The sequence below is a fragment of the Erpetoichthys calabaricus genome, chromosome 8, assembly GCF_900747795.2.
Source record: "Erpetoichthys calabaricus chromosome 8, fErpCal1.3, whole genome shotgun sequence".
NCBI lineage: Eukaryota > Metazoa > Chordata > Cladistia > Polypteriformes > Polypteridae > Erpetoichthys > Erpetoichthys calabaricus.
This window is the reverse complement of record NC_041401.2, coordinates 147,596,470-147,609,058: the sequence shown is the minus strand read 5'-3', so window position 1 is coordinate 147,609,058 and position 12,589 is coordinate 147,596,470. Positions and strand designations below refer to the sequence as shown.

The 12,589-nt window shown below is 35.9% G+C and overlaps 2 protein-coding genes across 7 annotated transcripts in view; both read left to right on the top strand.

The window, feature by feature from the left end:
- The window catches only part of tns1b (tensin 1b), a 793,111-nt gene that overhangs the window by 562,938 nt on the left and 217,584 nt on the right, over nt 1-12,589 (top strand). The window lies entirely within an intron of this gene.
- The window catches only part of zgc:92380 (uncharacterized protein LOC445086 homolog), a 1,014,629-nt gene that overhangs the window by 1,000,161 nt on the left and 1,879 nt on the right, over nt 1-12,589 (top strand). The gene's annotated exons all lie outside the window — the stretch shown is intronic.

Genomic DNA, 12,589 nt, shown 5'->3' with positions numbered 1-12,589 from the left:
GACATGGAGCTTAAATTACTAATGATCCTGCTTAGAGTGAGATACACCATGAGATTTTGCCTTGAAACCAGTTCGAGCCACAAGTTACTGTAAATATGGCAACTTTGTAATATCAGAATGAAAACTATTTCAAAATATCTGCTTCCATCTTTATATTTTAAGCTAACATTTTTTAATTTTAGCAGAAGCTTAAACTTTGAGATACAGTTATTGTCTATCAGTTCAGGGCATATTAATCAGGCAGTTGTTGCTTGCTCTTCTTTGCAAGATATCTCAAGTTCCCTTGAGTGGATTTGTCAGAATTTTCAAACCATTTCTCATATTCTCATTTAGGCTCTGGTCCAGAGTTTCACTTCACAAATGCCAGAATATTAACTGTTTTTGCTTTTTCATCGAGCCTTGTGTGGCTTTGTAAGCATATTTTGCTAATTGCCCAAGTGGAAGTGAAAATATCTACCAAGTCCCTGGTCTCATGCAGACTGTGGAAGATTTTCTCTGTGCTTTTCTGCAACTTTTTTTTTATAATAAACCTGGCCTTGATGTTAAGAACCATTTATAAGCATGATGGTATTCTCAATATCATAAGCAATGTCAAGTTTGCACCCAACATAGCACTTAGCATTGAGTAGAGAAAGATCCATCTTAAATTTTTCAGATTGTAGGATATTGCTTCCCTAGGCCTAGGAGTTTCCAGCATGTCTTCGTAATGTAATTTTTTTCACCAGTCTCCATAGAAGTCATTTAAACAAGTCTGTGGTTTGAATAGATACTTCCTCACATCTTTGACATAGAGTCCTGTAATTATTTTAAAATTGCCAAAAAACTTTTGCCAGGTTTTTTTTTTTTTTGGACCATTTCATTTCTTCTTCCCATTTTGGAGAATGCCTTGTTTTGGATTTGATTTTCCACTTTTTCCTATTTTCTTTATCTCTTCTTAATAGGTTTTACTGTACTTTGGATGGTATTCTTTACCTTAATTTTCATATGTAGTTCCCATAAGTATTCATTCTCAAAATTTCTTTGATTGCCCGTTCATCTTGGTGATATAGTTTTTGGATATACTTACCAATTGTAAGACCTGTAGAATTTTATTTATCACTTTGACACTTGAGTTTTTTTTTTGTGGGGTTCAGAGACCTTGTTTAATTTTTCATCTTTTAATGGTAAGGGTTGTGAATCAGAGTAAGTAAATAAACCAGAGGTGACTTCTGCTGCTGCAATACCAGTCTACAGGTCCTCAGGGGGAATTTCAAAGTGCTCCCAGAGTAGCTTGTAAATACAATCCCTAGCGTGTATCATAGGACTTATTCCAGTCTGCCTTTCCTAGTATATTTGTCGTTGGCCTCTCCTGGGGACTTCCAGACAAGATGCCCAAAACACCTGAATTGGTTCTCTCAGTCTACAGATAGAAACTTGCACACTTAGATTAATTTGTAAATGGAATTCTTTGTTCTCAGGACTTAGATTCTGTAGCACAGTCAGGTACAGCACACTCAATACCATTTCCACTGTACCAATTCAACATGATGGTAACAGACCACATCTCTTTTCAGCTATACTCACTACTGTGATCTTTTATAGATATGGAAATAAGTATTCTGGAAGTTAAATCAGAACTAGCAAGGTATTCCCAGAATGCCCAGCACCTGTTTACTTACAAAAATGAATTTTTTCCATGCCTCAATCCATTATCAATCCTGTCCTAGTCCTAGTTTTAATTTATACATATTGAATAAATATGTATGTATAAAGATATAAACATCATACTTTATTATGGTACCTTATACTGTATGAATGAGAATGTTAGTTGTAACTGCTTTTCAATTATATCCTGATCTATAGTATGTGCCCGACTTTAACAGATGAACATCATAAATAGTGTCAATATTTATAGAAAATACGCATGAGATAATTTCCCTTTTAGAATTGCTAAAGGAAAAGCTACACTTTTGACCTCTAGGCAAGCATTAAGTTGACAAATAGACAATAACAGATGTTGGTGTAATTATACATCATATAAACCGTCTCCACTTTTGTAATAAAGAGCATGAACACAATCATTAGACATATTTTCATCCTGAGGTACAACACTGTTTGCATATGCTGTGAGACTGCTTTACGAGTGAAAAGCTACAATTATAGGCTTACCTATAAAAAATAAATTTCCTGGAACTGTTCCTTAGGTGGTTTCTATTTTCTTATGGTGGAGAATATATGTATCAGGAGAGAATTTAAATCATACTCTTACAGTAAATGAAAAATTACATATAATAATCAAACCCCAGGATGGAGTTTCTACATGCCCCCCACATCTGTGGATTTTTTTTTTCCAGGTGCACCAGTTTATCTCAGAAATGTGCTTTTTAAGTTGGTTAACTCTGAATTGATTCTGTGTGCAATTATGAGTTACTGTGCTCTGAAATGGGACTGGTATCCTTTTCAGAGTTGGCTCCATCTCTGCGCTTATTTTTACTGGAATGGGTTTCGACTCTTTATGACCTATAAGGGTTCTGCTTGGGTTTAAAACTGACAGGATATTTGAATGGAAATTACATTTACCTAATAGTATATTAAATATTCAAATGTTAAACTTCCCAGACATTCTGTTAGGTAGTATGTATACCCTTTATCAGTAGAAATATTGGATTGTTAAATTGTCAGACTGATAGAACTGAGATTGTGACATATTTGCGCAAGATACATAAGATAACTGAATTGTTCAGTCTATGTTAATATGACATTTGTGATGATTTTATGTTTGTATCTAATAAATAATGACTTTCAGAAATTGCATTTGTTCCATTCACATATGCATTATCAGTAATCATAAGGTAAGTCCTTAAACTTGATGAAAGGATGGATACAGTGGGGTTTAATCACAGTTTAAGTTCAAGTCTCAACTTTTTACGTGAGTTCAAATCTCAGATAGTAATGCAAAGTCTCAAGTCAAGTAAAATTTAAGTCTGAATTATAGGACACATGAGGACATTAGAGGGTCAGCTCAAGTTGGATGGTTGGGAGACAAAGTCAGAGAGGCGAGATTGCGTTGGTTTGGACATGTGCAGAGGAGTGATGCTGGGTATATTGGGAGAAGGATGCTAAGGATAGAGCTGCCAGGGAAGAGGAAAATAGGAAGGTCTAAGCAAAGGTTTAATGGATATGGTGAGAGAGGACATGCAGGTGATGGGTGTAACAGAACAAGATACAGAGGACAGAAAGATATGGAAGAAGATGGTCCGCTGTGGCAACCCCTAATGGGAGTGGCCGAAAGAAAAAGAAGATAGGACACAAGTTTTAATAGTAAAGTATGAACAAGTCTGCTGTAATTTTCAAGTAAAAGCTATTATGTGTTTCAAAATTGCCATTTTCATGTATATAGTCATTCAGTCATTTTCCAACCCGCTATATCCTAACACAGGGTCATGGGGGTCTACTGGAGCCAATCTAAGCCAGCACAATGCAGGAACAAACCCCGGGCAGGGCGCCAACCCACCGCAGGGCACACACACACACACCAAGCAAACACTAGGGACAATTTAGGATATATAAGCTGTACATAATTATAAATTATTTCAAATCTTTTTATGTTATGGATTGCACTATTTGTATGATTAGATTTAGTTTAGTTTTCAGACTGCATGCCCTCCATTTAAAGTTGCTTGTTTCATTTTGCATTTGCTCCACTGTATTGTAAAAAAATGCCAAATACACCATAAAACAAATTCTTTAGCTAATGACATAGGTATATCATATTTCATATTTTTTAAAAATTTGTTTCAAATGATTTTTCTTCATATTTTCAAAAAAAAAACTTGATCAGTGATGTTAAATATGCAACATTACAGACAATATAGTGCCCTACACTCCTTTCTGTGATGCCAAGATTCAGTAATGTGAGGCAGAAGCTATAAATACTGCACCAACAGGTAGCCTCTAAACAAGAACACAGTTTTTGGAATAGAAATATATTTTATATCTTTTACAAAAAAAAAAATCCTAAACAGTCATTTTCAGACTTGCTTAATGCAAGTTCATGATCAAGGGACCAGATCCTTATCCACCACAGTGTGCCAGTTCATCACAGGATCCACTCACTCACACATAATGCTCATACAGTCACAAGGGCAGTTTACTGTCAAATTATCAAATATAAAAAAATAAAAGCAATTGGGAAACATTTTAAAATAAATATAAGATGTCAATAAGTACATATAATGGAGAGTTAGATAAATTTTTAATCAAAAAGAAATACATCAGAATGGTAGTCAACTTAGTTTCTTCACATTGCAGTAACTTCATACATCTGTATTTATGATTATATATAGAATCAGACTTTTTAACTTCTAGAGCTGGAAGTAAAATTTTGTACCCCTACATTTAAAGATTTCTTGTGAAGAATGCATAACTTAGCTGTATTAGAAATGTAAGTAAAACCTTATATTGTGTTTTGGTTTTTGGTTCTACAGTGATCCCTCGCTATATCGCGCTTCGCCTTTCGCGGCTTCACTCCATCGCGGATTTTATATGTAAGCATATTTAAATATATATCGCGGATTTTTTGCTGGTTCGCGGATTTCTGCGGACAATGGGTCTTTTAATTTCTGGTACATGCTTCCTCAGTTGGTTTGCCCAGTTGATTTCATACAAGGAATGCTATTGGCAGATGGCTGAGAAGCTAGATTGCTTACTTTTCTCTCTGTCTTGCGCTGACTTTCTCTGATCCTGATGTAGGGGGATTGAGCAGGGGGGCTGTTCACACACCTAGACGATACGGACGCTCGTCTAAAAATGCTGAAAGATTATCTTCAAGTTGCTATCTTTTGTGCAGCTGCTTCCTGAAACGACATGCTGCATGGTGCTTTGCATACTTAAAAGCTCGAAGGGCACGTATTGATTTTTGACTGAAAAACAAACTCTGTCTCTCTCTATCTCTCTCTCTCTCCCTGCTCCTGACGGAGGGGGTATGAGCTGCCGCCTTCAACAGCTTTGTGCCGCGGTGCTTCTCATACTTAAAAGCCAAACAGCCCTATTGATTTGTTTGCTAGAGATTGTTTTCTCTATCTATGTGACATTCTGTGCTCCTGACACGCACTCCTTTGAAGAGGAAGATATGTTTGCATTCTTTTAATTGTGAGACAGAACTGTCAATCTCTGTCTTGTCATGGAGCACAGTTTAAACTTTTGAAAAAGAGACAAATGTTTGTTTGCAGTGTTTGAATAACGTTCCTGTCTCTCTACAACCTCCTGTGTTTCTGCGCAAATCTGTGACCCAAGCATGACAATATAAAAATAACCATATAAACATATGGTTTCTACTTCGCGGATTTTCTTATTTCGCGGGTGGCTCTGGAACGCAACCCCCGCGATGGAGGAGGGATTACTGTATACCATTCTTAACCATTTGTGTAGAGCCATCTGTGTACAAAAATATTTGCCAATCTTCCTCTCAAAGCTCTTCACTCTTATTACACCGACCTTGCAGATTAAGAAATCCCAATTCAAATCCAAGCATTGAGTTTTCCAAGCAAGCTTGACTTATTCTGCATTGCCAACCAAGTTTTCCACTCTTGGTTAGTTGCCTGAGTGGCTGCATGAGCTTCTTCGGTTGCGGTTAAACATCTTACACAGGCCATTAACTTCTTGCTCTATAATGAAATCAATCTGTATACCACCAGTGAAGAACTTGTCAGTAGTCTTGGGTTGATTTTAGTATTTAGGGTCTTGATAAGTGAAGACCTGCTTACCTCCAGCTGTATCTAGTTGTTTCCAGTCATTGATATTTTGTATAATCTCATGATCATTAGTCTTACTGGATGTAGTTAAGCTTCTTTGATCTTTCCAAAATTTTGCATCTACTTGAAAGTTTCAATCTTTGATTATGATATGACATGCCTTCATTTTTTAAAATCTTACTTTTTATTTGTACCCAGGGAGTAATTAGTTTTTGTTTACAGAAGCTCATTAAATACATAAATAGATAACAAAGATAATTATATACAGTACATACATAAACACTATGGTCTGAACACACATCAGAATGACTAAAAAGGAAGAAAGTTTAAAAGAAAAGTTCTGACTTGGCAGTCACAGTGAGGCATTATTTATGCATATTGCTGTTGGTATAAAGGAGCCCTAGTAGCGTTTCCTGGCACACTCCTACTGAATGATTCATTGGCTGAAAGTTCCCACGCACATTTTCTTACCAGGCATGTGGCTTCACAAGAAGTTAAAGAAAAAAAATGAAAAACAACAAATTAACAAATATGTTGCTGAATGAATAAATGAAATTCCAAAAATCGTAAACAGGAAAAAATAAATATATACTGAAATAATACAGATATAGAATTAATAAAGAGTTCTTAATTATAAGTCTTTTGTGATTATAATAAGTCCAGTGATATGGTCAGATGGCCAAGGAGGAGAAAAAAAATAAAAACTCCAGATGGCAGGATGCGGGGGAAAAAAAAATTGAAGGGGTTCTAAAACTAAAATACCACCCAGACCCTTCTGGATGTTCTACCTAACTTAATGTATTAGTTACACTTCTCCGAATCTTGACCTTGCAATCTCTCTTGACAACTCGGTTATCGTCCCCTCAAAAACGGCAAGAAGTCTTGGTGTCACTCTAGACGAAGAATTGTCTTTCTCTCCACACATCAGCAACCTCTCCAGGTCCTGCAGATATCTCCTTTACAACATTAGGAGAATCCGCCCCTTTCTCACTACAGAGGCTACTCAGCTTCTCGTCCAGACCTTGGTCATCTCTAAGCTGGACTACTGCAACTCTCTGCTGTCTGGACTTTCACTAAAGGCAACACGACCACTTCAACTGATCCAGAATGCAGCTGCAAGACTCGTTTTTGATATTCCCAAATTCTCGCACACTACACCTCTGCTGCGGAACCTGCACTGGCTCCCTGTGGCTGCCCGCATCAGGTTCAAAACCCTAACACTTGCCTTTAAGGCCAAAACTGGAGCTGCACCACCTTACATATCAGCACTGGTCAAGCAGCGTGTCACTTCTCGCTGTCTCAGAACATCAAGCACTGCACGTCTTGAACCACCCTTACTTAAAAGAAGAGGACGACATGCATCAAGACTCTTTGCAGTGTTGGCTCCTCAGTGGTGGAACGAACTTCCTCTTGCTGTACGAACAGCGGAGACCCTCACTGTCTTCAAACGTCGCCTGAAGACACACTTCTTTCAACAGCACTTGGACTAAAGTCCCCATACTTTTTTTTCTACCCTTTTTTTTTCTCAAAAAAAAAATAAAAAAAACATTTTGTACTAACGTACTATTTTCTTCTAGCAGGGTTTTGTATACAACTTGGTCAGCGGTAACTTGTTTAATGACAGTAGATTTAATCCTAGCCTTAAAGACTGAAGAACAGTCGTAGACTACTAAGCACTGTTGTAAGTCGCTCTGGATAAGAGCGTCTGCTAAATGATGTAAATGTAAATGTACACTTGTTAAGCTTCATCCTTGAAGATTCGATGCAGTGAGTCTCTGCAACAGTTGAATTGTCCACATTCATTCTAACATCATAGGTGGCTACAGAGTACTGTGATTAGGCGGTGGTGACTCAAAATACCACCACAGAAAAATAGGTAAAAGAAAACAGAGAAAAACAAAGGTTAATAATATATGCAAATACAAGAATTATATATTCCAATACATATACAATCTATTAGTGTAACTAAAAAGCAGCTATGAAAAAGCCAAATTTAAAAGGGGGGGGGGGGGGGTTAGAAATGTTTCATGGTATTAATCTGGCATATCACTATACATAATGAATTCCAGATTTTTGGTGCCTGACAGGAAAAGGCCATCTTACCACTTATGTTATGCTTTCAGTATCTCTTAGAATAACAAGAAAACTAGGGTTTAAGGATCTAAGATTATGATTGGGAATATTTAGGGGACAGGCACTCCAAAATGTGAGAATGAGTTTTATATGCCATAAATTGTAAAGGTAATCAGTGTAATGATGTTAAAACTGGTGAGAAATTCGCAGATTCTTGACACTGCATTCTAAAATAACATTAAACAATTGATGCACAAAAAAATGAAGAGAAAAATTCATAATATACGCAAAATATAACTTCTTGCTTATGGTTTTTCCGTTTCAGGTTTATGTGATATATCTTTCATTTGTTTTTTTAGGGTACTGTTTTCCTTATTAATTATGTTAATACATTTTACATAAATTAATGAATTTAACAGTAGATACTGTCAGAAAACTGTGTGCCTCTATACCTTTCCATTTTTTAACTATATTTTTGAAGTGAATTTGTTTTATTAGAATAGAATTATATCAGAATCTTAGGATCCTTCCTTCACACTTCTATATGATAAAACTGAACCTTCCAATATCTGCAGTATGTAGCAAAAAATTAACATTCTGTTCTAGTTGAGCACATACTTATGTGAATTTAATACAGTCATCCCTCGATTTATCGCACTTTGACTTTCGTGGCTTCACTGTATCGCGGATTTTATATGTAAGCATATTTAAATATATATCACGGATTTTTCGCTGGTTCATGGGTTTCAGTGGACAATGGGTCTTTTAATTTCTGGCACATGCTTCCTCAGTTGGTTTGCCCAGCTGATTTCATACAAGGGACGCTATTAGCAGATGGCTGAGAAGCTACCCAATCAGAGCACGTATTACGTATTAAATAAAACTCCTCAAATATATTGTGAGCACGGGTCTGTTCGCACCCCTAGAGGATACGGCCTCTCCTCAAAAAACACTGAAAGATTACGTTCACATTGCTCCCTTCCTTGCTGGGCTTACTTGTGGTTACTTTGTTGCGCGATATGCTTCCCGCACTGTGCTTCGCATACTTAAAAGCACAAAAAGCACCTATTGATTTCTAATTGTTTGTTTTTCTCTCTCTCTCTCCCTCTGACATTCTCTGCTCCTGATGCGCAGTCCTTTGAAGAGGAAGATATGTTTGCATTCTTTTAATTGTGAGACGGAACTGTCATCTCTGTCTTGTCATGGAGCACGTTTAAACCTTTGAAAAAGAAACAAATGTTTGTTTGAAGTGTTTGAATAAAGTTCCTGTCTCTCTACAACCTCCTGTGTTTCTGTGCAAATCTGTGACCCAAGCATGACAATATAAAAATAACCATATAAACAAACATATGGTTTCTGCTTCGCGGATTTTCACCTTTCGCGGGGGATTCTGGAACGCAACCCCCGCGATCGAGGAGGGATCACTGTATTAACTTTCTTGAACTGGCCCTTATGTTTTTGTCCTCTAATTATTTATGGGGAGGATGAGTACAATCCATAAATTATCCATCAACACATTGTTCACAGTGTAACTGAACCACAAAACAAATATTTAGGATCTCTCATTTCAATTATCTTCTATTCCTTGTAGTAGATCATGTTTATTCGCTGTTATGTCCAGTTTTGCTCTGTACATTTCTGAGTGCACCTCTGGCATCAGAAATTGTCTTGATACACGATCCAAGAATTTCAATGTGCAGCTTCATTTACTATCATCAAGACAACATCTCTTGGTTCAAAATTCCTTCTTGGTGTTAGCTATTTTTGATGCTCTTCAAGTATTGGTGAACACTCTTACTGTCAACTTCTTCATGTATACTAGTCATTTTTAGGAAAAAAAAAAGTCCTGGTGGAATGAAAGGCTGAGACATCAATAGCAACAAGTGCCTTCCCCTCTACTGGACATGGGTCCTCATGACTTCATCATTCAGAATGTTGGCGCCTATTAATAGACCAACATCTACATCTATAAGTGGTAGTGATTCTCTTTTAAGATATGTCCACTTCACAATTCCCTACTACTGTGGAATATTGTGTTTACAAGATTTTCTTATGAACACTTTGAAATCAGTTCAGGTTTTTTTTTGGTCTGGCACCTCTTGACTCACTGGTATGAGAAAACGCCCACATGTGAAATGCTGTTTGACTCATCCTGGTGTCTGCTTTTGCAAAACTTCTAGATTTTTGGAGTTCCCCTTATGTTGGTGAAGACATCTAGATTTTTAGAGTTCCCCCTATGCTGGTCCTCTAGAATAGAATAAATAACTTTTTAGCCTTTTCAGGCCATATTTTGTGCAGGAAATTACACCTCTAGGATAAAGACTAAACAAGTAGGTGTCTTCAGCAAACATAATCAGAAGGACTTGAAATTGTACATGTCACATCAACTTACCCTACGGGTTTACCCCCTAATGGGAAACAAGAGACCAAAGTTACTCCTTTAAACAAGACTTTGGGAAAAAATGGGGGTCTATAAAATATTCATGTGGAGTGTTGTTTTATGCTATTTCCAGATTGTTGTTCATGAATATATTTTGTTTCCATTTGATTCATTAAAAGTGGACCTAGCCCTCTAAGAGCCAACTTCAGAAGGTTAAAAATTACAAATTTCAAACATTAACATGTGGGGAATCATTTTAAGCTATTTCATGATCAGTGATTACAAAATCATGCTATTTTTGATCCTCTACTAGAGACCCAGCCCTCTATGGACCTCTGACAAAGGGTGAAAGTTTTATTACAATTGAGAATATTTAGACTTTAAACATTTACTATTTGAATGTAGACGTCTACCTAATGAAGTAAAGCATTACATTTCTTACAAACAACCCAAGTTAGGATGGCTTACGCTAATTGACTTTTTGTTCTCAAGGCAGAAACAAGTTTCAGACAGAATGTTAACTCATAACAAGGTGCACTTACACACCTTGGGCTAATTTATGTTTGCCAAATAATGTGATGTAGAGTAAACCCAATAGTGGGGAGAACGTGCACAGCAGAGGTATACAGTGGCAATGGCAAACTAGCAATCATAACTTCTAATGGTTAGAGCATGCATATATTAATGGCTGGGAGGAGGAGAACACTTCAAAAAATTTCTTGTCATTACATATAAAAATATGATTGGAAATCCATTTGTCACCTCCAAAAATAAACCTAAATCTTCGTAGTAGAGTTACTGTTAGACTTATTTCAATTAACACTTTTTTTATTAGTTCATTGTGATTTTGAAGAGGTCATATATTTATTCTGTGATTTGTTTTTTTTTTTATAACCTACAAATAACAGAGCCCCCATTATTCTGCTATATTTGTTAAGCTCTTGATTTCTACATCATATTAAGTCTGGAATATTTTATCTGTAGTGTATATTACTCCAGAAGTGGGCGATTAAGGGTGTTAATGCCCACTATGTGTGCCAGAAGTAGGTGCATTGTCTGGCACATCATATATCAGAAAGTTATAGAGTACAATAAGCCTTTATAGTAAATTTCCATGCACAGATTTTACTAAAGTAAATTTTTTAATTATTTCCATTTTTTATCTGGGCTTCATTTTCTTTAAGAAGAAGTTATCATATTTTATTACAAGAGTTAGCCTTAAAGAACAGCTTGAAAGTGTTGTAGCTGGGTTTACCTCTTGCAGAGAAATTCGGTGAGAGGATTATTAGTGTCAGGCTTATTGTTTGCAGTAATTAACTCCGGATGTAGAATGTCCTCTGTAGATTCATTAACAGAAAAAGGTTGTATTGATTTTATGTAAGCCCAATCCAGTCAAACTAATAGTGGTTTGGTTTAGAAAGTATATAGGATCGTTAATTTTATTTAAAGTACTAATAACAAGGATTACACTTGTTGTTAAAAGCAGCAATAATAATAATAAATAATAAAGACTTCATTCCTTGAATCCCTGTTGAATATAATGGTGTTACTTTTTAAAGTAATTTATTGCAGGGTTTTGTTAAAAACAAGAAATGTACAAATAAAATGGAATGACTAATTGACAACCTCAAATGAAATTGCCCTACCTTGTATGAATATTTCCAGTATAATATTATGTAGTTTATACTTCTCGTAAGATACTGTGACATTTAAGCTTGTAACTATTACCATTCCCAATGCACTTGTTGTTTGGCTTTACAGCACCAACGTAATCCATTTTTTGTTTTAAAATTTGCTTCTTGATAACATTACATTGTTATTTATTAGAGCTATAAACTATACACATTTAAGTTTAACAACTGTACAAATTACTTTGATAAACTGCTTAAATGCTTTTATAGAATGGTGACTGAGCAAGTGTGTTCTCTTTATTATGTACTGTATATTATGTCATCTACTGGTCAGAAAATATTTTGGTAGACATAGGGGCATTTATCTTCATGTGCAAATTTATTATTAAGCACTGACGGCAGCAAAGCTAATTATCTAGGAAGTAATAAATTTAAAAAGATACTAACCAGAAATTAATCAGACTCCTTCTGAAAAGGGTTGCTCTGGTCTGCTTTAAGTAGATATTAATGTCATTAAGGGCTGTTTTGTTATCTTCCTGTAATTCTTTGGCTTTCTTTTTCCTTGTAACATAACATGTTTGCTTGAAGAATTCAGATAATGCAAGTATGCCTTCATGTATAAAATGAATCACTTCATAGAGCAAGTCAGTCTCCCTCTTTAAGGATACTCATTCTCTTCAAACATTTAGCCAAGTTTATAAGAACATTAATATGTACTGCTGAAGCATTCATTGGGAGAAGGCCAGCAAATCAAATACAAAACAGTAAAAAGT